The sequence below is a fragment of the Gambusia affinis genome, linkage group LG03 (assembly GCF_019740435.1).
Source record: "Gambusia affinis linkage group LG03, SWU_Gaff_1.0, whole genome shotgun sequence".
In the NCBI taxonomy this organism is placed as follows: Eukaryota; Metazoa; Chordata; class Actinopteri; order Cyprinodontiformes; family Poeciliidae; genus Gambusia; species Gambusia affinis.
The window spans coordinates 30,005,341-30,032,969 of NC_057870.1; the positions used below are offsets into that span (position 1 = coordinate 30,005,341).

Sequence of the window (27,629 nt, forward strand, 5' to 3'; positions counted from 1 at the left end):
GCATTCTTAGATGGAGACGATTTATTTGCAATAAGAGTAATATTATTACTGGAATAATTTTCTTTAAATGGAAAATATTAAATCTAACACAAAGTGTTTGTCTTTCTATAACTAAACTTTTGTAAAAAGAAGAACCAACTTTGCACCCAAACCAGCTTTTTATAATTTATTAAACGTAATAAAGTTTGTTAAATTGAGGCCAAAAGAATTTGAAAGGTAAATGTTTTTTCTTTTTAGACAACAAATCTGCCTAAATTACAGAGAATAACTATGATGGACTAAATAATAAAGTTACGAGGATAAAATCATATTACTAGAATAACTTCATAGTTTTATGAGAATGAAGCAATATTGCAATTTCATTTTGATATTATTATGACTTCATTCTCATACAAGTTAATTATTATAATATTAAGACTTTATTCTATTAATCTTTATACTTTATTCTCATATTTCAACTTCATTGTCATAATATTCTGACTTTATTCTCAATTTATTTTTTCTTAGTATAATTCTAATATCCAGTTGTAGAAAAATATTCCTTTCTCTAAATAAAAAACTAAAAATGAAACTTTATTTGCTTGGTTTTAGTGTTAAATCAAACCATTAAATAAAAGTTAAATCAAACTATTAAAGATGCCATAATGATCATTTTAATTACAGCTGAAGTTAGTCCTGCTGTTTTCTCATGTTTACTTCCTTCGTCTTCTCTGCAAACAAACCAGAAGAGGAAAACAACCGAGTCTTTCGTTTTCCCTTCGCGGTTTGCAGAGAGAGAGATGGAAGTGTCAGACTAATGGAGCCGCTGAACTCTGGCTGCATCACACATGGACGACACACCACCGTCCATCACTGCTTTTATTGGGAACAGCCAAACGCCCATTAGACGTCTGAGTCAAGACGTTCTGTTCGTTTTCTCTCTCTTTCCAATCGCCGGTTCTCCTCTCCGTCTGCGGTGTCACGACACCGAGCTTCCTCCTCGGCCCGATAAGAAAACCTTCTGGATCCAGGCTGGCTGTTGTTTGCCGGAGTTTGATTAAGTGAGCTCTGGGTGCCGGACGGTCAGCAGATAAGGAAGCCTGATTAACTGGCAGATCTGCCCGCCTCACGGCTACAGATGGGAGGAAGGAGAGAGGAAGAGGGCGAGGATTCAGGGCAGAGGAGCATATAAATGAGAAGCCCTGGGAGCCTAAAGCAGCAGCAGGGAGATAGAGAAGGAAAATAATGACAGCTGAGACACGAGCAGCTCCTCTTTAAAGCAGTGATGGTTGTTTAGTTCATGGACATCCTGTTCATGGTCGACACGCTGCAGACGTCCTTCTTCTGGCCTCACAGGCCAACATCTGGTCCTCCTCACAGACGCACATCCAGACAAATAAGTTGCTGTTACAACTGGCAGAGAATCACAAGGCAAATTAAAAGCAGGCCTGGGAGGCGAAACTGGATTTCAGAGCAGATAGAAAGATAAAATATTTTTACTCAGGAGGTTAGAGGAAGAGCTTTTATTGCTCCAGATTCTTTTGGGTTTTCTGCAGAGGCAGAACTTTGTTACCGTTCTTCTTTTATATCTCTACTTTGGTGCAGTAGATTTAATTGTGGATACTTTCAACTGCATGTTATACTGAGTATCTATACTTTGTACTATGTTTCTGTAATGGGTAATAAATTGTTCCAGATGTTATTGCAATAAGAAAAGAACAAAACAACAAATAAAATGAAATATAAAGTCTCAAAACAAAACCAAACTGTCTTTCAAAATGGAGACAGTTGAGACCAAAACACCAAACTGGAGACTTTTATCATCCTGTTTTAGGTAGAAAGAGAAAAACAATAAATAATGCAAATGGAAATTATTGAGCTTGTTACAATTTATCTTGTAATTATTTGCTTTATTGATTATTGCAACAGGCCTAGCATCATCATTAGCAGGAAAAGCAGAGCAGCATTTTCTCTCAGATTGGATCAGACCCGAACCGTTCAGGTGTTTCTCATTGCAGCCACGTTGCTTCAGCTCCTCGTGTTTTGAGACGTTTGTTTCTTCATGGCTCTCATGAGACACAGGAAGGTCTGATCAACGAAACACCTCGAGTTTTTCTCCTTTTCAGTCGTTCTATTCCAGATCTGCTGCTGTGTTTGGATCATCGTCGTGTCGATGACCCAGTTAGAACCAGGCGTCAGGAGTTTGGACTGAAGGTTCCCCTGATCTGCAGAGTTAACCCAAATCACCTTCTGAGTTGGTTTTCTGGTTTCTGGTGCTGTACATTCATTTGGTCTCATCTGTTCAGGACGTCTTGATGTTCATTCAGACTAAACTTTGTAAACGTGTAACACACATCCAGGCGCCAACGGACGTCATAAACCTCCGATGAGTCGTGTTAAATCTGCCGCCGCACTTCAGCTGTGGACGGTTTAATAAAAGGTTCTGACATTTCTCAAAAGGACAAGTTTGAAAATGATTAATGGACGAAGGAGACGCTGCTGGTGTGGGATGTTTGATAGAAAATAATTGGAGTTTATTTTTTAATGCGGGTTAAAGATCACAGATGAGGGTTGTCATGGAGTCAAGGAGCTTTTTGTTGGCAGCGTTCAGAAACAAGCCTCATGTTTCAGTCCTGATGGTTCAGTAATGAATATTGATGTTTAACATGCAAACTGAGGCCTGCAGAGTTTGAAGCTCATTGGGGTTTTTTGTAACGTCTCTAAGAAACACGAGGTCTGACTTTGAGGCGAAACATGGAGATGGGAATATTTCTTAAAGTGGCTTTTCACAGATTATCTGAACTGTCATGACATGGTGACAGTTTCTGCAGACTGACCATTTATAGAAAGAATATATGTAGATCAGTTAATTATCATAATGATTGAATTGGTTCAGATTCATCCAGATTGTTTTGAAATGTGTGTGTTGGTCTAACACACAAGTCTGTCGCGAATCGGACCCAATGCAGGCCGGCGGGAGAAAATTAACAACTTCACTTAAAAGGAGAAATACAAAAACTAAAAGGTCCAGGCAGGAATCCAAAAGAACTGATCACAGCAGCACCAGGAGGAACCAGGCTGGAGGTTCTGATCCAAAGATCAGGACCAAATCAGAGAAATCTTGGACCTGCAGGATGTGTTCTGCACATTTTACCTGAATGTCTGCAACTCCACCGACCAAAACTAACATGTCAAGAAACGACTTAGTGAGTGTTTAATGAAATTTTATGTTTTCTTCTATCTTCTAATTCCGTATATAAAAGAAAAAAAGCAGATTTTAACGTTCAGACAAATACATTTGTGTGGCTCTGATCATTCTAACCTTAAGTGTCCAAATATCAAAAGTAGGTTTTGATTCCGACAGAAATTCCTTGAAATGTTTTCTTTTCTCACACACTTTGTCTCGAGACACAAAACTCCTGCAGACAAAGACTTGTGACGTCCTGGGCCGGATTTTAGCAGGGGCTTACCGGGGCTGTAGCCCGGGGCCCTGGCATTTCGGGGGCCCCGAAGGATGTTTTATATTTTTGTGAATGGATAGTGTCAGAATTTAATCAATGACTACCATGATTTTGACAGCACCGATGACAAATGTTCCAATTTGTTCTGGCAAACGTCCATCTTGAATGCTTGCTTGTTATTGGTCCACTTTTGACGCATCTTACGCATTGGGGAGGAGGAGCGTCAAGGGAATATTATTTTACAATGGCGGACAACAGGAAATATGACAGCGGAGCGCAGAAAAGAAGGAAGAGAAAAGAAAAAGAGCATCGCGCCAAAGAGGCGACAAACAAAATGCCTAAACTGACAGGCTTTTTTAAACCTGTTAGCGGAGATGGAGCAGAAACATCATTATCCCCGCTCCTCAAACCCTTAGCTATGCTAACACCGGCACTAAGATCCCGCCAGAACCTATAACCGTGACTGAGTCTGTGGCTGGACTGGCGTCTGTGGAGTCAGAGTTGGTGGAAGCGGGATCTTCTTCCGCAGATGGAAAGACGACTGTGGATCCGTACAGTACCGATCCGGCGCATTGGGGGGAAATTGACGAGTCCGTGCGAGCTTACTGGGCTGAGCGAGGACCGGAGAGCTGTCAAAATATGAATGTTGGCTTTCAAGCATCAGAACGGGTGTACAAGCATCAAAAGCGTCACTTCTCCAAATCTCACTTTAAACGCAAGATGTTAAATGGTGAGTACGTCGAAAGACCGTGGCTGCTCTACTCTCCATCCACCGGAGCTGCATTTTGTTTTGCATGCCGCATTTTCAGCAATGCTAATACTCAGTCAAACTTTGAAACTGGTTTCAGTGACTGGAAGCACGCAACTGAACGCATGAGAGAGCACGAAAACAGCGAACATCATAGAAAAGCAATGCTGACATATGTTTCACTTGCAGCAGCCAGCGGGAGGATAGACAGAACTGCAGAAACAATTTGAATCTGAGTGTATTTGTATAAATATTGTTTTACTCGCTTTGCTTTGTAAAAGTATATTTGAGCATTGCACTTTCTTGCACTCAATCTGTTTTATAGTTTGTGTTGAAGTCCAGGCAACAATAACTATTCAGTGATTTTATTTTGTGATGCAAGCATCATATCCTAGTTTCAACCCCAACATATGGTTTAGTCTTTCTAGAAAAGAGTTCAGAGTTGTTTGTAGTTTGTGACAACTGGCTTATTAAAGTTGTAAGTTGTCAAAACTTACTGTTCAGTCATTTTCTGCTCATCCTCTAAAACAAAACAAACACATACAAAAAATATATATATATATATTTTGACTCCAGCCCAGGGGCCCCCATCCTCCTAAATCTGGCCCTGGTGACGTCTAACGCCAAAGTCATGCCAGACTGGTGACGCGAACCTCAGCGCTGACCTTTGTTTTGTGACCACAGCAGAGGGATGATTGGAAATCTGAAAATCCCCGTACAAAAGCAGACATTCCAGCAGACATAATTTAAAACATGGATGTGGTGCAGAGAGCAGGTCCACTAACTACGCCCTCATGGACGAAACCTTTTACCCTTTTCTGTTGCTCACGTTAAAAAATGGCCACTACTGAATAGACCTGTTTGGGAACAAGAGGGAGACAATTAAACCGAGGTCAAAAGGTGACATTGGAGTGTAAAAATCTACATACGAACTGAAGAGAAATGATGAGAGAAAACTGTGCAATCAAATGAATTGTTCTGTTCAATAGACGCAAATTCAAAAGAATAGATCTGAGCACATTAGGAGGGAAATGTTAGTTATTTTTCTTCAGAATTATTCATAGACTTTAGCTGAACAGAAAGGAATGATGGGATTGTTTAACAGAAACCCAGTTTAGCATTTTCACTGAATATATTCAGAATAAAAAAAAATTAACAATTCTTAAAATCTGAGGAACTTTTCTTCCAAAAAGGTCAAAATGTTTGATGTTAATTGCAAGGTCTATAATTTATTAATCACAATTTAATTAAAACCTATATACTGACAAAATAAGCAACATTTACAATGAAAAACCCTAAGTTGATAAAAGCTAAACAACAACAATATTTATTGTTTTTAATCTGTTATTTAGTTTATTCAATCATCAGATTGGTACCAATTCATCTTTCACTGACATTAGCATTAGCATCTGGGCTGCTGCTACATGATTAGCGTTAAGATGCTATTTTAGCCTTGAAAAGCTGAAAGGCTAACTCCTCCTAGCACGTCTTGAACACAACAGTATTGTTTCCCACAGTCCAATCAGATCGTTTGTTAAAGCAGAAATTAACCCTCGACGGGCCGAGAGAAGTTCTTCTGCTGTCCGTCACTCTGACAGGATGTTGACCGTGCGTCAGATTTATGGCTGTATCAGAAACACACAAATATAACGGTTCCTGCTTCCAGAACCTTTTTGAAAATATGCTTAATTGAATTAACATTTATAATTTAAATTAAGTAAATAATTAACTGAAATTAACATGTTACAATCCCTAATAATATATTTTTATGGTTTTCTAATTCACAAACTAAAGCCACATGTCTTAATATTATATTTAAATACAAGGTAAGTACAATCAAATCTAGTGAAAACTTTATAAATTACAAAGCAAAAAATAGTCTTACTTTTTTAAAAGGAATTTTTTTATGTTTTTTTTTGTTTTTTTTTGCCAGCCTTTTCATATTTGTCCAAATATGAAGCAGAAAGTGAAACTAGAAATCTCCGTCTGCTTAAATACAGGTGAAATGGTGAAATGGTGAAATGTGAATTCTGGCTCGGTTATCAAGCTGCATCCAAAGGTTTTCCAGATTCTTTTTTCATCACTAAATCAAACATTTTCTAAAGTTTTTCTTTGCTGTGTTTCTACTGCAGGTCAAAGTTCGATCCGTCCACAAAATAATCTTCCTGGTGCTTCTTTTTCATGTTTTTCAAAAGGTTAATCTGACCTTTGGGATGGAAATGCCAGTGAATGGCTGAACTCTGTGCTGTTCTGACTCCATGATAAACGCCCTCCTCCTGCAGAGAGCTGCTCTCCTGACTGGATGGTGTGAGGGGTTTTCCCCTCTCCATGGAGAGGATCCTGTGTTAATCAGTCCTTGTCTTCTGTTTGCATGAAAGCTTTTTTATACAGCCGACAGCAGCGGTGCAGTCTCTTTTCTTTGGAAACGTCTGAAGTGTTGATTTGGCTGCTCTGGATGTTCTCCGGGTCTCTGTGTTGGATTTGCTCAGCGTTAGCAGCAGATTGTAAAGCTCTCGGTTCATTTGTTCATCTGGCTTCAAGGCAACAACTTCCAAAACACCTAAACATTCAGAAACTGCAAAATATTTACAAGTATAAATGGTTTGAGGAGCCCTTCTGACTCTGCAGGGAAAAAGGTTGTCTTTGCTTATTTTTTACTCTGTGTGGAAACATTTATTGCCTCTTACAGTAACATTGGTGGCAACAACTTCCATCAAGTGTTTGTAATAATAAGCAATGAGTGTTGATGTTCACAGAGCAGACAAACATGACACACACGTTTATCTGGCTTCTTCACAGCAGTCTGATCTTCTCACACCCAAACTATCTGATTTGTTTCACTTCCATATGAAACTAAACCGGATTCATATCAAACAGTTTTCAAAGCCCATGAAACACGACTGATTTACCAACTTTTAAAGACTTCACATGAGACATGAATCATAATTCTGCACCAGAAGAAGCCTGATGAGGTAAATCAGGACGTAAACAATGGATGAAAATTAAAATGATGAAATTATGAAAGCAGTTTGTGTCAGTGAAGGCAGTTTTTCTTTCTTTTATCAGCTTCCTTTGTCATTATTGATCCTGAAAAACTTTACGATCCGTCCATAAACGGCTACATCTATTGTTTCTCCTGTAGCAGAGCAACGCTGTGCAACACCAATAATCAATTACTAGTATAAATGAACACTCAATTTAAAAGATAATCAGATTTCAGTAAACATAAAAAAATCTTAATCGAGCATCAAATGTGAACTTTTACGACACTTTCTGAAAATTCTTCATCACTTTTTATTGCAGCATTTTGCCACATCTGAGAGATTTTAGTTATAAACAACCTGCTAGAGGTCATTCTGATGTTATGCAATAACATCAGAAAGACCTCAACACAAAATCATTAACAGACATAAAAACGATCCACAAATGCACCGAGAAGCAGGAAGCGATAAACTTAGCATAAAGGAAAGGTGGGAATTGATGTCCACTTAACAGAAAGGCAGCAGATCCAGAAATCAAGGCAGGAAAGATCCAGGGACATGAACTGGGTCAGAAACTAGGAGAGGAAACGAGAGCAAGGAAACGTGCTGGACGTCCACCGACACGAGGCGGCGGATCAGCTGGCAGGGAGGCAGAGGGAAGAGAAACAGGAAGAGAAACAGGAATCACTGCAAGGATGATGAGAAAAACAACCGATTCAAAATGAAAAGCTAAAACTAAAACTACATTTAGTTTATTAACTTACAAAAGTTATCAGATTTTATTTTATTAGCTTAAAATCACATAACAGCTCCTCTGATGGCTGAATTATGAATATATTTTATGTAACAGTTTTTTTGGATTTATCGAGTGAATGACTTGAAATTAGTTTTAATTTCTTTTTTGATAGAAACACCAACATTGTGAAACTGTTTATTCATGGAAATGCAGCTGCTGACTCGATGCAATCTGCTGGGTTTTAATCTTTCTATCTGATACTATTTGTTTGATTTGCGTGACAACAAAGAAATACAGAAATAATAATCCTATGAAAGTCTCCTAAAGGAGAAAAACAAACCAGGCTCGTGTTCACACCAGAAATCTGATTTTAAACTGGTTTTTTTGGCTGGATATTTTAAAATAAAACTCACAAATGTAGCAGAAGAACTGGTCTGAAATTAGAAAATATTTTCAGAGACCTTCAGGAATCCTCAGGAATAATTGTTTTATAACACTTTACTGACTTGTAGGAAACGTGTCAACTGAATCTTTAGCACCATTAATAAATGGTTCTGCTTCCTCTGTTGCAATTCTATGTATTTTAGCTCTATATCAGGCCGCTCTGGCGGCGTCACGGTAACAGATCGCTGCTCTTCAACCTTTGCTGTTGTGAGACAGACTCCAAAAACAGCAAATCAGAACAGACAGACAGCAGCTGCAGCATCTGATTTCCCTGCAGGCTGTTTGGTTTCTGTTAAAAACCTGCAGAATAAAGTCATAAAAATCAGATTTTGTTCATAAACTTTTATATTCAGTTCATTCTATAGGTCTGATTTGTGTTTCTATGAATATATAAAGAGTAAATGACTTTGCCATCCTCGTTTTACCGTAATAATGTTGCTCCTTTGTCCTCCCTGACTGAAGAAGTGTCTCTGAAAAAGCTCTGATTTAAATATCAGGTACAGCAGCTTATGGAAAATAATTGAATTAATCATAAAATATTTATCATCTCTCATTTTGAGAAATAATTTTTTAAAAAGAGGTTGACATTTTATTAAAGAGCCCCACATTTTGAAGGTTTCTTACTTCCATTCGGGTTTCTGCTGCTTCTACAAACAGTCAAAATGCATAAAAAAAACAATAAGTTAATGTTTTTGGTGCCTGGAAAATGAGCCTTTTCAAAAGTGCTGAGCCACACTGCACTGTTGCCGAGCAACCCCAGGGGAAACCATCCCTGTTACCTAGCAACGTAAGCTGAGCTCCTGGACTTTTGGCCAGCTGATTCCATGTCCTGTACAGGCCATAAAGCTTTTCTTCAGATTTACTGAGGTTTTACTATAATTAGCCATTAAAGTTTTTAAACCAGCAATGGATATTTTATTTAAAACTTTTGAAACTTTTCCAGCTCAAAGTCAGGGCTGCAGAAACGCCTCAGGTGTGAAACAGAAATCAGCTGTGATACTTTGCTCTTTGTTTGCTCTGTACGCCTGTTTCTTTCACGCTGAAATGGACCAGTCAAATCATCCCTCAGAGCCTCATTAATTGGTTTGCAGCTCCAGATGAAGTCAGGCTATCTGAACGCCAAACACTGCAACTCCAAGTGTAACTTTACCTCTGGATTTATTTTAGAAAACAAGAATGAGCAAACTTAATGAGCAAACACCTTGGTGTTTTGTGTATTTAGTTTTTTAAATTATATGTAGTTTTTTGTGTGCTTTGGCATAAGAAAAATAAATAAATGTATGGTTTTCCAGCTTGTCCCTAATAACTTATAATTCTGACTTGATTTACTGACGACCTCAATCTGTTCTGACTGTAATTTATGACACACGACTGAGTTTCACTGAAATGTAATGTGTCCATATTATGTCTTCATGATCCTCTGAAGACTGATTGTAATTAAACTGCACTAAGAAAAGCTTTGTGTAAACTCTGGAATAGAAAGCAAAACATTTCTGGTTGTTAAGACTCTGAAATTTTAACAGCCTGCAGCTGTGGAGTTTCTCCGACGTTCCCTGAGCAACGATGAGATTTTCTTTTACAAAGAGAAAAAGTTTCCTGCAGCGTTAGTTCAGCTTTCTGGTACTTTGAACTTCCTGGTTTCAGTAAGCATATTTCCATTAAATATTCATAAAGCAACAGTTTGTATGAAGGCTCAGTAAAAAGTGGTTAAAATTTAACAACTTTTGCTTAAATGCCACGACAGATGTTTGAAGGGTTCTCCTAAAGTTTTCCGCCGTACTTCTTGTATTTTATCTTTGAAATATTTTTAAAAAATACATAAACATTCAGTTTAAGTTTAAACAATTTACTGCATATTATCATGATGTAATGCATGTTTTGCATTCACTCAGCAAAAACTTACTTTTAATCAAATAAAAGTAAAAAACATCTTAAGTAAAAATACCTTGTTCCACTGGCAGATTATTTCACTTATGGTTATAAATAGTACTTTTTCATTAATAATTAAGGAATTATTGACTTAAAACAAGGTCCTATATAGTGCTGAAAAGTTAAATGTATGTTAGATTTGTCTTAAAGTGGGGATATTCTGTGTTTTATAGCACAATCAAATAACTGTGCTATATTCAGTTGTCATAAAAATGTTGTACAAATCAAAATTGTCTTAAAAGTGATTTGATTTTATTTAGTGCCTTGAAATTTGGTCTCTGTCTCTTTAAGAAACTCCTGCTCTGTCTGAAACTCCGCCTTCAGGAAGTCATTCCAACATGGCGTCTCTATTAACATTTTAACGTTTTTACCAGCGATGCTCTGAGAAGTAGCTCCTACAATGCACTCAGCAGGTGTTTGCTTGTTGCTGCTGGCTAGTCTGAAGGAGTTGAGTAGCAGAGAAGCTGAGCTTCGAAGGTTTTTCTACGGCTGTGTGGTTGCCATAGAGATTAAAGGATTTCTGAAACATGGAGGAAAGAATCAAAGCAATGATCCAGGTGAACATTATAACATGATGTAAAGATTAAAGAGCCCTTTTTACATGATGCTGCCCCTTAAACTAAAAAGCTAGCTCAGGAAATGCTAACTCTCCTCACCAACAGTATTTAGCTTTAGCTAATGCTTAAATTTAAATTACACTTACCTTTGAAACACTCCAACCTTCAAGCGCTAACTTAATTTTGACATAATTTAAATGTTTTATAATCCTCTAGACATTGTGTTTATGTTAATGTCCTGTTCAATACTGTCCATGTTTATTTTATTGGCGTCCTGTTTCTTGTTTAAAATAAAGTTACTGGGGGAAACATCGTGCTTTTGTAAGGGGAACGATTTGAAAGCCCATCAGATCGTTTTAAACCAGCTGTTATCGATTAGCAACAGGAATGTTTTCTAATTACTGCACTGCAACTTCATGTGCACCTTTGATCTGTGTGTGTGGCCAAGTAAAAAAAAATCATCATACTCAAAACTTATTCAAGTTTCTTTAAAAGGTTGATATGGACATTTGGTTATATGTTTGGGGATTGTGAATAATAATTTCAAGAAGATATTGTGCCTCAGTTAACTGAATAAATGTTCTGTTGTTCTTTCATTAGAGTGGCAGCTCTTGTCAGATAAAAGTGTCAGTATTTATGACTATTTAACTCAGAGTGGCTCCTGCTGCGGTTTCCCTCTTACTTTCTGTGATGAGTGATAAACGTGAAGCAGCGACCTCCGACCCCCCATCACCTTCTGCTTTCATGAGACTCGCTCTGGCTGCCACCTCCTGCTGGATGCAGCAGCAAACTGCCCCCCAACTGGAAAACGGATAAATTAGTCGGCCCCCTGTGGAGGCGGAAGTAGGCCGAGCTGAGCTGTCTCAACCTTTTACACATAATCTTGTAAACAGGAGATGAAAAAGACGACCAGCAAGTATTTGCTCATTTCCTGCAGCTGCTGGGTTTCGTTTTCCCCCTTTACCATAAAATACGTCAACAGACATTATTGACAAGCAATAAGCCAAACGTTTTCTTTTGTGTAAAGGTTATTGTGTAACTGTTCTTTTTATGCTGTTGTTAGATCTCTGAAATAAAAAAAAAACTTTCTCAAAACAATCAGCTAAAAACTTCAAGTAATTCTGGCCTCTTTCTGGCAACATTTGACATCTTTTTTTGCAGTAAACGTTTTATCACAGTCAGAGCAAAAAACAGGAGAAATTCCAGTAGCAGAGGAAGACAGAGTAGTTTGTACAGTGCAAAAACACAAAATCTTACCAAGTATTTTTATAGTTTCCAGTTCAAATATCTCACTAAGACAAAACCAACTTAAAAGAAACTTTCCACTAAGATATGGGAGCTTTTTAAAAATCAGTTATATTGATTTCTAGTTCCACTGGCAGATTATTTCACATAACATGGGAAAATGTCTTGAACTAGAATTTGGTTGCTAGGTAACGGCCTGGGCTTGGCTGGGGTTGCTAGGTAACAACTTGAAATAAGTGAAATAATCTGCCAGTGGAACTAGAACTTTTTTCATCAATATTAAGGAATTGTTGATGTAAAACAAGCTCCTATATGTTTCTGAAAAGTTACTTGTAAGTTATTTTTGTTTATGAAGATGTCTTTACTAGAAGTAGAGCAAAAATATTTTGTTTTTGCAGTGCAGTCATAAGCAATTCAAACAGAAAAACTTCTCTGAAAGCCAACAGCATATGATCTGTCTGTCTGATCCAGCAGTTTGCATTTTTAGGAGCTTGTTGTTTGTTTCTCAGTCGTTGGATAAATGTTTGCCGGTCGGCTCTTTGGATCAGACCAGTTCAAAGGTTAGTCTCATCATTTTGCAGGTATTATTTCAAAACAACAATGTTAGTGATTGCAACGGCAATTATTTAATGGGAATGTGGCAATTTTGAAAAAGACAAAACCCTAATTTTTCAATAAAAAGTTTTATGAGGTGAATTTTTTGCCGTATAGAAATTTTGCATCACAAAAGTGACATAATCAACAACTGGATGTTACAGCTGGCAAAAACAAAAACGGGCAGGAAGTAGTTGTGGGATGATGTTTTTTAGTGTCTTATCACATGAACAAACTTCTTCACGTGTGATTTTAATTGCATTTCTTATTCAGTGGAAGCACTGAAATTGTGAAATTGTGTTTTGTCAGCATTAGCAAAGTTTTGAGCACATTTGTAATGGAAGCGCAGCAACTGAGACAATAACAGGAATAATCCAAATGAAAGAATCAGAGCTAAAGAACAAACTACAAGGCCAGAAACAAACCGAAATGACAAAACCTGATGAGAGCGGCATAAAGGAAACTGACAGATTATGAAAAATCTTAAACTAGAATAAACACAACAGAAACTCTTCAGGATGAGGAAAAGCAGAATAACTTATAAAAACAAACTTATCAGAAAGAATGAATAATGCAAAATCAATTAATTACGAATAACCCATAATAAAACCCAAACAACAAAGAGTCAACATAAAAAGAAGAAGAAACAGGATAAATAGATTTTGGGTTTAATACATTTCTTTTATCTTTGCCTGATATTTTTTCAATATTAAAAATATAGAATGAAAGAAAAGATCATCTTCAGACTGCACTTGATTTTCAGAGGTTTATTTCCTGCACAGCTGACCTTTCTGTCTTAAACCACCTCAGTTTAAATGCCATCTCCAAATAAAAAGAATATTTTTACATAAAACCCAGCAGTGAATAATAATCACAGTATTTTTTATGCACTCAAAATATTCAGGACTGAAGGATAATTTTCATTTATTAACAGTAAAATATGAGTCCCTGCATGTTCCAGTTATTTTACTGTTTTAACAACCTGATTCAAATAAAACCAGTTATTTTATTAAAGTTTGTTGAACAAAAAGGACTGAATATAAACACCACATTAATACATAAAGGACAAAACATCAGGAGACATAAAAAAGGAAAGGAGGTGTGTATCTAAACCAGCTTAATTATCAATAACTTTAGTAGTTTTATTATTATTTCTTTGTCCTGTGGATATAAACAATAACCACTGATGATATTCAGGTTTCTTTATGGCAAGAAAAGGAAACTTTAATCATACAGCAACATTCATTCAATTCTAATTAAATGAGTTACAAAAGCATTTAGTTTTCTTTGGGATCAATAAAATATTTTTGCATTGAATTATGGGAAATCAATGGAAGGAAGATAATGTATAAAGATAAATAATTGGTTTTAAGAAAATTATGTTAAAATAAATATTAAAGATATGAAAGGAATGAATATTTCAAAGAGGCACATTTGTTTTGTATCTTAGAAATTTATTTAACTCACACATAAAGAAGAGATCAGATATTCCAACCAACCAACTGACAAACAAACCAACTGATCAACAAAAACCGATCGATCAACAAACCAACCGATCGATCAACAAACCAACCGATCGACCAACAAATCAACTGATCAACCGATCGATCAACAAATCAACTGATCAACCGATCGATCAACAAACCAAGCGATCGATCAACAAACCAACCGATCGACCAACAAACCAACCGATCGACCAACAAATCAACTGATCAACCGATCGATCAACAGATCAACCAACCAACCGATCAACAAACCAACTGATCAACCAACCGATCAACAAATCAACTGATCGATCAACAAATTAACTGATCAACTGATCGATCAACAAATTAACTGATCAACCGATCGATCAACAAATCAACCGCCTTAGTTCCAAGGGTGGAAATGAAGTGGTTAAATTTATTCACTTTGTTGTAATTTGTACTTTTTAAAGTTTTTTTAAGTTGTTTACAATATCTGAACTTTTTAGGTTGTTTTTAGTGAAGTATTTTACATTCAAAATCAAACTGTATCTTTAAAAAAATAATAAAAACATTATGTCACATTAAAATACACATAAAACCTCACAAATATTTATGATGTCATATGCTGACATGTTTTATTTAGCATTTTTATTTATGAACTCCTCTTTCATCTTCTTCTGTTCCTAAAATGGTAAATTAGTAACATTTTAATAAAGTGAACTTTTGATTGAGTAAGATTTTAGATCAGTGACTTTACTCATATTTCAGTCAAATTGGACCAAAGTATTTTAGCACATTATGCCATGTGACACTCACATGGCATAACGCTAAAGTGAACGTATGAAATATGTCACTAAGTTTTATCTTGTGACATTGCTGCCATGACTCTGGGCCACCAGGGGGCTTTTTACGGCATCACACTGTTGGATTGTTTGAAACTGTGTCAGGTCTGAAAAACAACGTGGCCAATAAACACCCTGCAGCTTTTAAAAGTCTGTGTTGCTTTTTAGCACACCAGGGCTTTCGTCTAAATTATACAAAGGGTCTCAAACGTAACGTGGGTGTAGTTCTTCTTCACTTCATCTAATGCATCTCTGCTGGATATTAATGGGTCCCAGTTGGTTCTCGAAGTGCTGTTTAATCTCTATTGTTCAGATAAAACAGACATGATCTTTTGAACAGCTTTTTTGATAAAAGAAAGAGATGAATGTTTCACACTGTTGAACCCAGATTTTTACTTATCGGATTAAAAGGAACATCAACATGAGAGTGAACCATACATATCAACGATTTTGCTACCAGTCAGCTGAGATGTTTAAATTTATCTGTTTCTGAAAGAATCTGAGGTAAGGTGATTTTATTTATTTAGCACATTTTCAGCAACAAGGCAATACAAAGTGCTTTACAGGAATTAAAAGGAAATGGAAACAAAATAACAAACCAGAGGAAAGAGCAAAAGAAGAGAAAGAATCTAATGTTGATCTATTCTCCTGTTCAGCGTTGCTAAGTATCCTCTGGTCCATTTCTGGGTTGGAAGAACAGGCGTCTAAAAAGTAGTCTAATAATGTTGATCCAAAGTATATAAATTAAATACTCTTATTCAGGGTTGCTAAACAAGTATAAGTAATTATCCTCTGGTCTAATTCTTTTTCTGGGTTGGAAGAATCTAAAACGTATTTGTTAAGGTAGATTTTCTGGATTCTAAGTTTGTTCTAATCCCGGTTCTGGTTGCTAAATAACTGTAAGAAAGTACAAGTATCCTCTGGACTTCTGGGTTGCTAGATAAGTATAAATAAGAGACCTCGTACACATGAATATCTCTGCTACATTGTTTAATAAAATTATATTATATACACAGAATCTGTTTTGGAAAAGTTTTCATCCACATAAACCCACACAAATCCACTCCTGAGCGTTGTTTTAAACATGCCACACCCATAGGGGGCAGCAGAGAGCAAAAGTAAACCCTCTGTAAGCCAATCAGATTGTTTCAACCACGACTTCCTGTTATGAACTAAACATGGCACCACAAGGTTAATTTGTGTGGACAGATAGTTGAGCTACTTTTAAATAGTCTATGGATATAAGGTTAATAAAACAGAAGACGTTGTCATAGCAACTGACTGTATCAGGATTCAACACCATAAAACACACATTTTCCAAAGAACAGAACAGAACAGTCAGTCCGTTACAGTATTATGTTCTCAGACCTGATGTTTCTTTTGTGATTATTAAGAAGTGATTTTTTAAATTAACTAATCAACCAAATGTTCAGACTAAATGCTGATCTGTCACATTCAAACATGAGAAAAAAAAAAAAAAAAAAAACATACGACGCTTCAAGTTGGACTCGTTTGCACTTTGAAGTCCGACATTTGACATTTTGCTCTAGAGACGTCAAAATCGCTCTCGCTGCTCGTTGGGGCAAGCCTTTGTTTTTTGTTGCCAGTCTCTTTGTACAATGGCGGATAAAACTGAGAGTGGCACCAAAACATTACGTAGTGAAAGTTTCTGCAATCATAACAGAGCCTCGGACGTCTTTGCTGAATATTTTGTGTTCAGTTTTTATTGAACAAAGACAGATGATAACGGCCAACGCGTGTTGGGAGGAGTCTCTTGCCTTTTTTCTGCTCCCAGTTACTTTGAACAATGGCGGATGACATATTGAGAGTGTTTTGGCTCGACTCGATTCTGAATGTAAACGCCCATGACGCTCAAATCGCATTCGGTCTGAATGCAGCATCAGAGTTGGTGTGTAGGTCTTCTTATATTTTTTTTTATTGAACTGAAACAGACCAAATCCCACAGCACATCTAAATATTAAGGTTGTCAAAGTCAAGCTAGCATAACTGAACTACTTTTCTCTCCCTTACTTTTTTAATTAAAACCTTTTTCTGACCTTGTCATCTAGTTGTTGTAGTGTTGACAACTAGTAGCAAAGCACAGCGTCTCTTTTTCTTTCACACATCACGTGTAAATGTAAGTTTTACCGCGTTAAGCTGACAACCTGACAGCTAAAACAAATGCTAGTCATCGTTGACGAGCAGCTCTCTGCCCTCCAGCAGGAAGCCGGGGATCGGGTTGTATTTGTGTGACGCCACATTGCAATGAGTCTACAGCTTGAAATACTTCTAAATAATATATTAAAATATAAAGTTATTAAAACACAAGCTGATGTCGATTGGGAATCACGTTAAAGCAAGTATGTGGATATTTTTTTACATTTCTTTGTTGCAGACTGCAAGGCGCTGCAGCATAAATCCGTTTCTTCATGTACACATTCAAACAAACGCAGCGTTTTCTCAAACCTCCACTTTGCTCAAATCTGTTATGAATGATATTTTTTGATATTTAATGAATATTTCATGTGGATAAACGGCCGAAGCACATAAAGATGTATTAGTTTTCCCAGAAATCCACCTACATGTGGACCAGGCCTGAGTCTTTTAAGATTAAATGTTGGCTGATTTTTTTTGCATTTTTGTTAGACTTCCAGGCGCCGCATTTTTATATCAGACAGAGAAAACTTGGTCTTCAAATGATGACTTCACTTCTTGAGGGAAAAAGCTACCCAGAGCAGCCTGACCCTGTGTGAAAAGGTTACAACCTCCTTAATTTGATAAGTGGACGGCTGACATGTTGATGTGAAACATTTCTGAGGTTTCTTTCTTCAGAGACTCCAGCTTTAACAGAAATACCATCTGTGGTTGAGTTATGTCACAGCTGATCTCATCTAATGCTTTTTAATTACATCCATGTGGATCAAACAGCAAAACCAAACTAGAGAATTTATGTTTATAGTAAACATTCAGAATGAAGCATACTGATGACTTCCTGGTGTAAAATATTATTAGTATTACATTACAATAGTACATCTGCACATCAGTTTGCATAAATTGACTCAAAGCTACTAGTGGACAGTAAAGGGACCAAATGTCACCCAAATCCATCCGTATCTTAACTTGGCATTTGGCTGCAGAGAAATGGAAATGACTGAAGATCGTTGCATAATCTGGAAAGTGGTTTATTTACACATTTAGCAAACAGCAGAGTGTCACTTCCTGGATTTTCACATTGCTGGGATCAAATGTTCTTAATGTTCCCCAGTTTCTGATTACATTTGATAAAAGTTTTGAAAACTTTCCAATCCTTTCCAACAAACTTCACTACTCTGTGTGATTCCAGTGAAATACAATGAAGTTTGGGATCCTAAAATGGAGAAAATGTTGGACATTTGAAATAGAGAGAGAATGACACAGTGGGTCACCCGTTTTTGCACAAAGAGGAGAAGCTGTAAATTTATGGAAAACCTCGGTGTCCGTCACTCACGTTGAACCTCCAGCTGCTCAAACAGCATCACATTATTCATATTAACAGAGAGCGCTCCATCTGGGCTGATGGTGAAGAGGGTCATGCAGAAATTTAACAGCTTCCCTGGAGATAGTCAGAACTCAAATCTGTCTGAAAAGCTCTCCCTCAGGTGTTTGAGCAATGCCTTCATCTTTTTTGTGACATTGCTCCACCTTGTCTTCAGCGTTCACAAGTAGCAGAATAAGAAATCAATTCAGTTTTTAAAGATGTCAAACTTTTTTCTGGGTCTGCTGCAGATTATCTGATATTCAAATTAAAAGTTTAGGAGCATTATCAGGTTTTTATTTGGGGTAATATTGAAATAAAACTTGCATTGAGACGAGACTGCTACATAAATGGAGGTTCATTTTCAAAAGTAACATTTTCACCATGTCATTTATTAATGTCAGGGTTTCAAACTAGCAACCTAAATACTTAGCTTATAAACTAAACATTTAGTTATCACTAAATATTTAGCTCTAAACTAAATGTTTTTAAAACAAAAGATGGCTCTTGCGAACCTAAACTCCCAATTAAGCTAAATATTCAGCTTAATTACTAAACATTTAGTTCAAGCAAAATATTTAGAGGCTAAACATTTGGCTTGTTAAATAAATGTTGAGCTTCAATCTAAATATTTCCAAGCATTTGAGTGAATTCCAAGTAAATAATTGTCACATTTGTTCATTTTTCATCACTTTTTATAGTCAAACAATAGAAGCTGAATTTTTCTCCTGTTTTTCTGGCTACCTTTTTTTTTAGTGTAATGAAATTTCAGGGAACTTTAAGTGGCAGCGTTTGATGGGTGAACGATGAGTCCCATCAACTCTTTGTGCCGTTCTGCTGGCTGCTGTCAGACTCTGCGGAGACGTCGTTATGCAGATAATGTTTTTCTCATCACAACATGTCACTAAAATGAAAAACAACCGACAGCTGCTCCGTCCTTGATGAAACCTCAGTCACTGTTTCAGTACTCCTTTTGTCATTGAGGGGTTGGATATAAATTACATTTTATTTGCACCACTCCCACTGACAACAGCTGAGTCTTGTCAGATCTCATTCCTTACAAAACGTATAGACTAAATGAAAAATGACATTCAACCCAAACCAATAGACGTAAATATATGCAGGTTCTTCCAATAGAAACAGGACGCTCAATCGTATGTCACATGGTGGTCAGTAAAATAAAATATCACTTACAGAATCTGAAAAGGAACACAATATTTTACTACATATCTGCCCCCAACACAACACCAAGTCTTAAATGTAATGATGTGATATCTAAAAGGAAAAGGCACGCGGTGCTTTGCTACTAATTCTCAACATTTCAACAATTAGAAAAGGTCAGGAGAAAAATTTTAATTATGACAAAAACAGCAAGGCAGAAGGAAGTAGCTCATTTATGCTAGCTTGACTTTGACAATTTTAAGATGTAGATGTGCTGTGGAAATCTGTGACTTTTGGGTTCAGCTATAAAATAGAAAAGGTGATGTAAATACAGACTCTTTGACAGATCATCAGCAGAGCAGGTGTTTAAATTATCTGATCTACGTAAGTATTCAGTATTGTAGCTAAATGTTTAGTTTCTATCTAAATATTCTTAAATGAAGAACACTGAATACATGACTTTGAAAAATGAGCTCCCATTTTTTTATTACAATAACCAAATTTTTTACATATTAAACCGCATAACCTTACTAAATTCACCCGTTATTCCTCAGTAATCTCTCTGAAAGCCAAACTAATTACCCAGAATCCTCTTCTTTCTGCAATCCTCCATTTCTATTCAATCAATCAATCAAATTTTATTAGTATAGCACATTTCAGCAGCAAGGCATTTCAAAGTGCTTTACATCAAATCAAACACAAAAACACAATGCAACATAGAATCAACAATAAAAACAGAACATCAAGTCAGGTTCCGTCAATAAATTTGCAATTGATTACGTTTTGAATACAACTCTAAACAAGTGGGTTTTTAGTTGAGATTTAAAGGAAGTCAGTGTTTCAGCTGTTTTACAGTTTTCTGGAAGTTTGTTCCAGATTTGTGGTGCATAGATGCTGAATGCTGCTTCTCCTCGTTTGGTTCTGGTTCTGGGGATACAGAGCAGAACCAGAACCTGAGAGGTCTGGAAGGTTGATACAACAGCAGCAGATCTTTAATGTATTGTGGTGCTAAACCATTCAGTGATTTATAAACTAACAACAGTATTTTAAAGTCTATTCTTTGAGCTACAGGGAGCCAGTGGAGAGACTTTAAAACTGGTGTTATGTGCTCTATCTTCCTGGTTTTAGTGAGAACTCCAGCAGCAGCATTCTGGATCAGCTGTAGCTGTTTGATTGATTTGTTGGACAGACCTGTGAAGACGCCGTTACAATAATCAATACGACTGAAGATAAACGCATGGATGAGTTTCTCTAAGTCTGGCTGAGACATTAGTCCTTTAATCCTGAAAATGTTCTTCAGGTGATAGAAGGCCGTCTTTGTGACTGTCTTTATGTGGCTCTGAATATTCAGGTCAGAGTCCATCACTACTCCCAGGTTTCGGACTGATCGCTGGTTTTTAGTGATAATAACTGAAGCTGTGCACTGACTCTAGATCTATAACTCTAGATCTATAACTCTAGATCTTTAACTCTAGATCGTTCCTCTTTAGGTCCAAAAATAATAACTTCAGTTTTTTTTCTGTTCAGCTGGAGAAAGTTTTGGCACATCCACACATTTAATGTGATATCGATCTGTCCACACACAATCTGCACACTAAAGAAAAACTTTGTATTTTTGTAAATTCCCGCTGTGGAAGTTTATGATTTATTTACCAGCTGAGCTTTACAACAGTTCATATTAAAAATGAACTACAGCAAAAATCTTTAAAGGCTCATATTTTAACAAATGTTTTTGAATCAATCAACAAATTATGTGAATAACTTAACTATTCCCAATTCACAACATCATTTAAATTTACTCATGTTTTAAAAAAACATTTTCTGAAACAGAAATCTTGAATATTTCTTTGATTGGGCCTCAAAGTTTCACTGCACTAAAATCACCGGGAATGAAGTGGAAGTTAAGAAGTTATGAAATATTTTGAGTGTGTTACGCCCCCTGGTGGTTTGTCAGCAGGAAGGCAAAACAACATGAAACTACTAAAAACTCCCAAAAAGTTTCCAAAACATCACATTTTACACTCACGAAAAACATCAGGACTTGTAGAGCAACTTGAGAGTCGGTCCGTGTTTGATAATGGAGTCCATTTTATTTTCTCTGGTACTTTCCTGAATTTAACTCCAACCAAGACGATCCAACTTTCCTTTTACTGTAGCAGAGTTATCTTTGTATAATTCAAAGACCTGGTCTATAATCTGTTACCATGGAAACTATAATTTTCTTGCCTAAGGTGGAAACGATGCATATTGTTAATACTGACTGAAATAATGAATCACACCTTAAAGTTAGATGACAGTTTGCCAGAATAGAAAAAAATTATAATTAATAGGAAGTGTATTTTTGAAAAATATCCTGAAAATTTTACACATGAAAACGTCTTTAGCTAGATTTATAAAATAAAAAATGTAAATAAATGTATTTCCTAATCCAATTTGTTTGCTATTTTTAACACCTGAATGTGTTAAAAATACAAATCGATTTACATCTATTGATCAAAATAAAAAAATTTTCCATTGCAATTTTGAGAAATATTTTAATTTCAATACAACCGAAAAACCAAATCATCCAATTGCAAAAACTTTTTATCAAAAATTTTTATTTATTTATTTATTTGCTCATTTTAATTTTTTTTAATTTGGCATTTGCATTAAGCAAATTTAATTCTGTAATTCCAATTTTGGCAGAATGGAAACGCAGCCAATGTGGTTTGATTCAAGTCCATTTCCCACAAAAACCTTTTTTTTTTTAAATGTCACAAACAAAAAAAGAAAAAACTGAATTCAAATCTATAAATATTGGCAACAGAAACTTTTACCAGAGGTCCAAACCTTTGGTAAAAAAAAAATAAAAAATCACTGTTTTCTTTAGTTTGTCAGAAATAATTTGAGCTTTTCAGAGGAATCCTCTATGGAGCGTTTTAAGCTGGCTGAGCTCTTCACTCCTGCAGTGCTTTTGGTTTTTAAAGCTCTGAGAATAAAGTCACTGAGTGACGGGTAAAACAGGCCGACATTCTCTGCTTTCACCCAACATATCCCAAACCATCCATCATCCTCCACTTCAGCTTTCTCTCAAAAGCACAACAACAAAAAACAAATTTTGTTTAACCTTCTGCTGTTTGAGTCTTGAAGTACGTATTTATAGCCAGAGCGTTTCAAAACGAGCCCACTGGGCGGTGAGTGATACGGCAGAGGGAAAGCTCCTCCTGATGCTCCGGCTCTGTCTGCAGACCCTGCAGGGCTGCAGGAATGCAGATGGCTCACCTTCACGCCACCCAATGTTTGGTCAGCAGGGTGTGTGTGGGCAGCAGAATTAACTTCTGTTTCATGCTTCAGAGGCAGTTCAGCTGCCACAAGGACATTTCCAAAGGTCATTTTCAATGTTCCTTCGTCTTTAATTGTCAGTCTGATAATGTGTGAAGTTGGGTTTTAAAATGACTGGAAAATGGAAGAACCTCCAGCTTCTCTGAGGGATTTTGTAAAATGGAAACTAGCAGCTCAGACCTCATTACTAACACATTTTCTGTTTTAAACGAAATGAGAGTCTCAGGCTCGTCTGTGAGGCTCAGGACCGGCTGCCGTCCTGTGTGCCTGGAATCAGAAGCGCTCTGTGCCGCTGCTCCAGGTGTGACCCTGATGACAGCACAGCTGTCCGAAGATGACTTGGCTGCTCTCAAGTATCACACCGCTACACTTTGTCACATCACTCAGTCACATCATCCGCAGGATAATCATGTGGCAAAGCAGTCAAAATGATCACATGGAGGAGTGTTTGGATTTACCTGGATAAAAGGTAAAAAGATGCTGAGTTTTAACATATTCAGAGCAAAACTCATTTCTTTAGGAGCAGAGGAAAATAAGTGATCATAGAGAACAGATAGAGAACAGCAATTTAACAGGAGCTAAGAACTATAGAGTTTATAGGCTTTTATTTTTATGGATAATTATTTGACTTCTATTGAAAGAATTAATCCTTTTTGTGAGTGGGATCAGATATTTTTGATAACCTTCCCAGTTCTCACCCAGTCCTGTTGGAAACTCTTAGATTACGCCCCAAACGGCCACACAGTTTATCTACAACACTAAAACCGGACAGAATATTTTAATACAAATTTTACGGCTTTAACTGCAGCAACTTTACAGACGTGCAGTCAGTAATGAGCAGAGATCATATCACCAGTTCGGTTTCAGCATTTTCTAATGTGCATCTATTGTGAGGAAATCTCGCTGCCTGGCCAGTTCGTATAAAACCGTAAACTTATTTAAACGGAGGTCAGATAAGACTGAGTGTGGAGGAAGTGTTGGTAATTATCAACGTTCTGTTATGAATAAAAAATTAAACGAAGGGCCAAAAACATGGTGGGCATAATCTATGTTTAAACAACCAAAGAATCCAGAGTTTAATTAAAATCACTGAAGTTAAGAAGACGTGAAGTTTGTAGAAAACCAAGAAAAATCTAAGAATTGATTTTCAAATGAAGTGTTTATTGTGATTTTTGGACCCTAAAGACTCAAAGCAGAAACAAAGCTGCTCTCTGAGGCTTATCTCAGTAAATTTATTCACTGATTTATCTTTGCTTGGCTAACAAACCCCAGAGGCTTTCTTAGGGGTTTGTGTCGTTTCCAGGGTTACTTCATTTTAAGCTTAATTTGTTTTTCATTTTGTAACTGAAAACATTTGCTTTTTCCCTTCATTTCATTGGTTTCCTTCCATCTGCTTTTAGACTTAACGCCAGTTTTCCATCAAAATATTTTTATTCTAAACTTTTTTTCTTCTTCAACAAAATAATGACAGTGACAGAAATGAGCCCTGCTGATGAACACAGCCAAAGGCTGGAGACTCGACTTCTGACACCATTTCTTCTGCTTGTGAAAGACTTGAAACTGAACTTGTGAGATTACTGACTGGCATAGCAAATATTTAAAACTAAACGATGAACTGCATTCCAAAAACCTTACTCCGATTCTCCTCTGAAAGGTTTTGGAGACTTGAATCCAGTTTTTCGCTAAACGATTTCAGAGACTTTTTATCGATTCCGTCCAGAGTTTATTTCGACTTCAGATACTGGCCCCTAACGGCATTAAACCAATTTAAAATGGACTTTCCCTTTAAAACTTAGACTTGGGAAAGTGAACATTTCTGGTTTTAAGTTGTGTCTGGTGTTTCCAAACAGCCAACAGTTAATAAACCTCAGCAGATGCCTTCAGCTTGTTGATTCTCCGCTGAGTTCAGACTCATTTAAAGTCGGCTCTTCAGCGCCACGCTGAGGTTTTAATCTGATCTTCAGAGTAAAAGCTGCTCCCCTCCTCTCCTGGCCATTTGTCACTCTGAAGATCACTTGAAAACTCAGTGATGGAGGAAGAAAATCTGAGCCTAATGCGTCTCAGGAAGCAGCTATAAAATCATTACTTCCATTTGAAAAACGTGTGAGGAATTAAACAAAAGAGAGGCACTTGTTTATATTCCCACTGTAAATCATGGTGTTATGATTTATTGTGCTTCCCTAGGTTAGGATAGAGCTATATTCTATAAAAACACATTCATTACATTTTTTTGCACAAAATAATTTTTAGATAATGAGATTTTTAATCTGCTCAGTTCTGCCCATTTTGAGCTGTTTTTAGGGTTCTGTCACTTTAAAACCAAACAATCTGCTGATGGCCACAATCTCAACGTTTACACTCACATGAGAAAATGGCTGCAAACTGATGCGCAATCATACAAAAATACATATTTGAAAAGCAGAAGTGGAGCCTACTGCACAAACAGCAAGGATGCAGCAAGTGGTTTCTGGGAGTTAAGTCAACAACAAAACACGTCTTTTCCAGCAGCCATTGTACAGCAATAAAACCAGCTGACCTGCTGTGCTGGAGCTACATTTCATTGCTAGGTAACGGGCAGAGCTCTGCTGGGGTTGCTCGGTAACAGGGAGTGTCTGGTGATTTGTGATGTTACATTTTAGACGTTTTTTAACGGCTCGTTTTTCAGACATCAAAAAAGTTCAACTTACAGCAAAAACTGGCTGGCTTTTTTTATGTTTGGGATGTTTTTAGAAGCATATATATATATACATATATTTATTTTGCATAATATATCCCCTTTAAAACATATTTACCTGAAAGGGGAGTGCTTCTTATAGCTGTTTTTTGGTTTTTTTGATTCGTCACGCAGCAACTTGACGCCTGTCACAACTGGAAACATTTCACACTGAGGCCAATTAGCCCCTCACCTCTTCTGCTAAACGAATGCTCTAATTCTGGGACAGGTCTACGTCACAGCAGGAGGTCAGGCTGTGGTTTTATGCTGCAAACTGATGGAGGGAGCGAAACCAAACATCCTAACATGCTGTCTTATGGTTGGCATTGTTTTGGACAGAAGTAAAAACTGTACGGATGTGGAAAGAGAACAGACTAAAAAGAAGAAGAGAACATGAACATCTCAGGTGGATTAAAGGAAAGCAACCGATACGTTCTGAGAGTCTGAGCACGTCCAACCAGTGAACTGGGCATCTGTGAAACAATTCAGAGTAATCACATCACAACGCCAGCAGCATTTCAACCGTCCAATCCGTCTGCGGGGAACGGCTAATTAAGATTCTACAAAGTGCGTCTGAGTGGTCAAAGTGGCCAATGAAATAAGTGAAGCTGCTTATGAGCAGCAGGTTGAGTGAATATCCAGACCGGAAGCTTCCCTGAGCCCAAAGAGGCAAACATGAGGGTGAAAATGTCTTAATGTAATTTATTCTTTAAATTATTTCATGTTTAGTAACTTGTGAGGGTTTTGTTTGATGTTTGATACTGGATGTGAGCTCAGTGTTTCATTGTTGGTGGCAAAGTGAATTTTCTGACTTGGACATGAAAGGATGATGATATGAAATTAAACACAGAAGCACACAACCACATTATGAAGTTTTATAGTTAACTGTGGTGAAAAACAGGGAGTTGTTCTGTTACGTTTGTGCCGCTCAGTTAGAAAATGAACGTTTTGCTTTTTATTTTCAGGCACAACGATGATCATCTGAATGCTCCAGGATTTAATATTTATTTGTTTTTTATTTCAACATCATGCCTGTTTGACCAATAAGAGTGTTTTTACATCTATTTGTTAATAAGGTCTATACATTTGCCATAAAAATGTAAGAAAAAGTGTGTTAATTTGTTAGAAAGTCTGGTTTGTTTGGGAGGTGAGAATACGTAATCGAACTCTGATGTGGGAAAAAAAGTGAACTTCAGTCTCGGTTAGAATGCCTCGATTAACGTCAAGCGGACTGGAGACCGCTCCAAAAGTAGGAAATGGTCTATAGCGCAAGGCATTCTGGGTAAATGCAACCAAAACAAACTCAGCAATAATTTCATTTTAAAGAAAGTCTCAAGAAAAAGTCAATAAAATATTCTTAAAATCCATGATCAGTTGAACATGTTGGCCTAAATGTGCTGCAATCTTCCTGTTTGTGATTTCTAAAACTCATAATTACAAAACTGCATGTTTGTTATGTTTTCCACCTACCTGCAGACATTCTGCTCTGTACCTGCCCGGCCAATGACGCTGATTGGTTATAGAAGACGCAAATCTCTAAACAAAAACAAGAAGTGAAGGTTATGGAGGCTGATGAGGACACACCACAAACATTTGGGTTGAGAAAAAACGCCTCAAAGTTTTGTTTCAAAATATCTGTTGGAACAAACGATCATAATGGACTTGGTCCTGTTAGATATATTAGAGCTAGCACCATTAGCAGCAGCAAAACAGAAATCAAATCAAATAGGAAGATAATTAATGGATGTTTAATATGAAAAACACATTTCTAACACACCATTCTAATTTATTTGAGAAAATATTTAACCCGAATCTCACCATGAACAGCTTGAGTTAGAAACTGGAGCTCTGAAAAATACACTCGCCACAAAATCACGTTTATTATTCGTTTCAGCACTTCCTTCTATTTCTTCTTCTTCCTCTTTTTTATGGTGGTTG

General features: G+C 36.9%; 1 long non-coding RNA gene across 3 annotated transcripts; it reads right to left on the reverse strand.

Moving 5' to 3' along the window:
• Positions 1-686: 686 nt before the first annotated feature.
• On the reverse strand, positions 687-27,629 carry LOC122828474. 3 transcript variants are annotated; one of them, XR_006370234.1, is made up of 3 exons: positions 27,510-27,629; positions 27,162-27,227; positions 687-1,392 (listed from the first exon to the last, which is right to left on the reverse strand). It is a non-coding gene; the product is annotated as an uncharacterized LOC122828474 (long non-coding RNA). The 3 variants fall into 3 exon arrangements; XR_006370235.1 differs by lacking the exon at positions 687-1,392 and adding an exon at positions 2,213-2,431; XR_006370233.1 differs by lacking the exon at positions 687-1,392 and adding an exon at positions 22,279-23,436.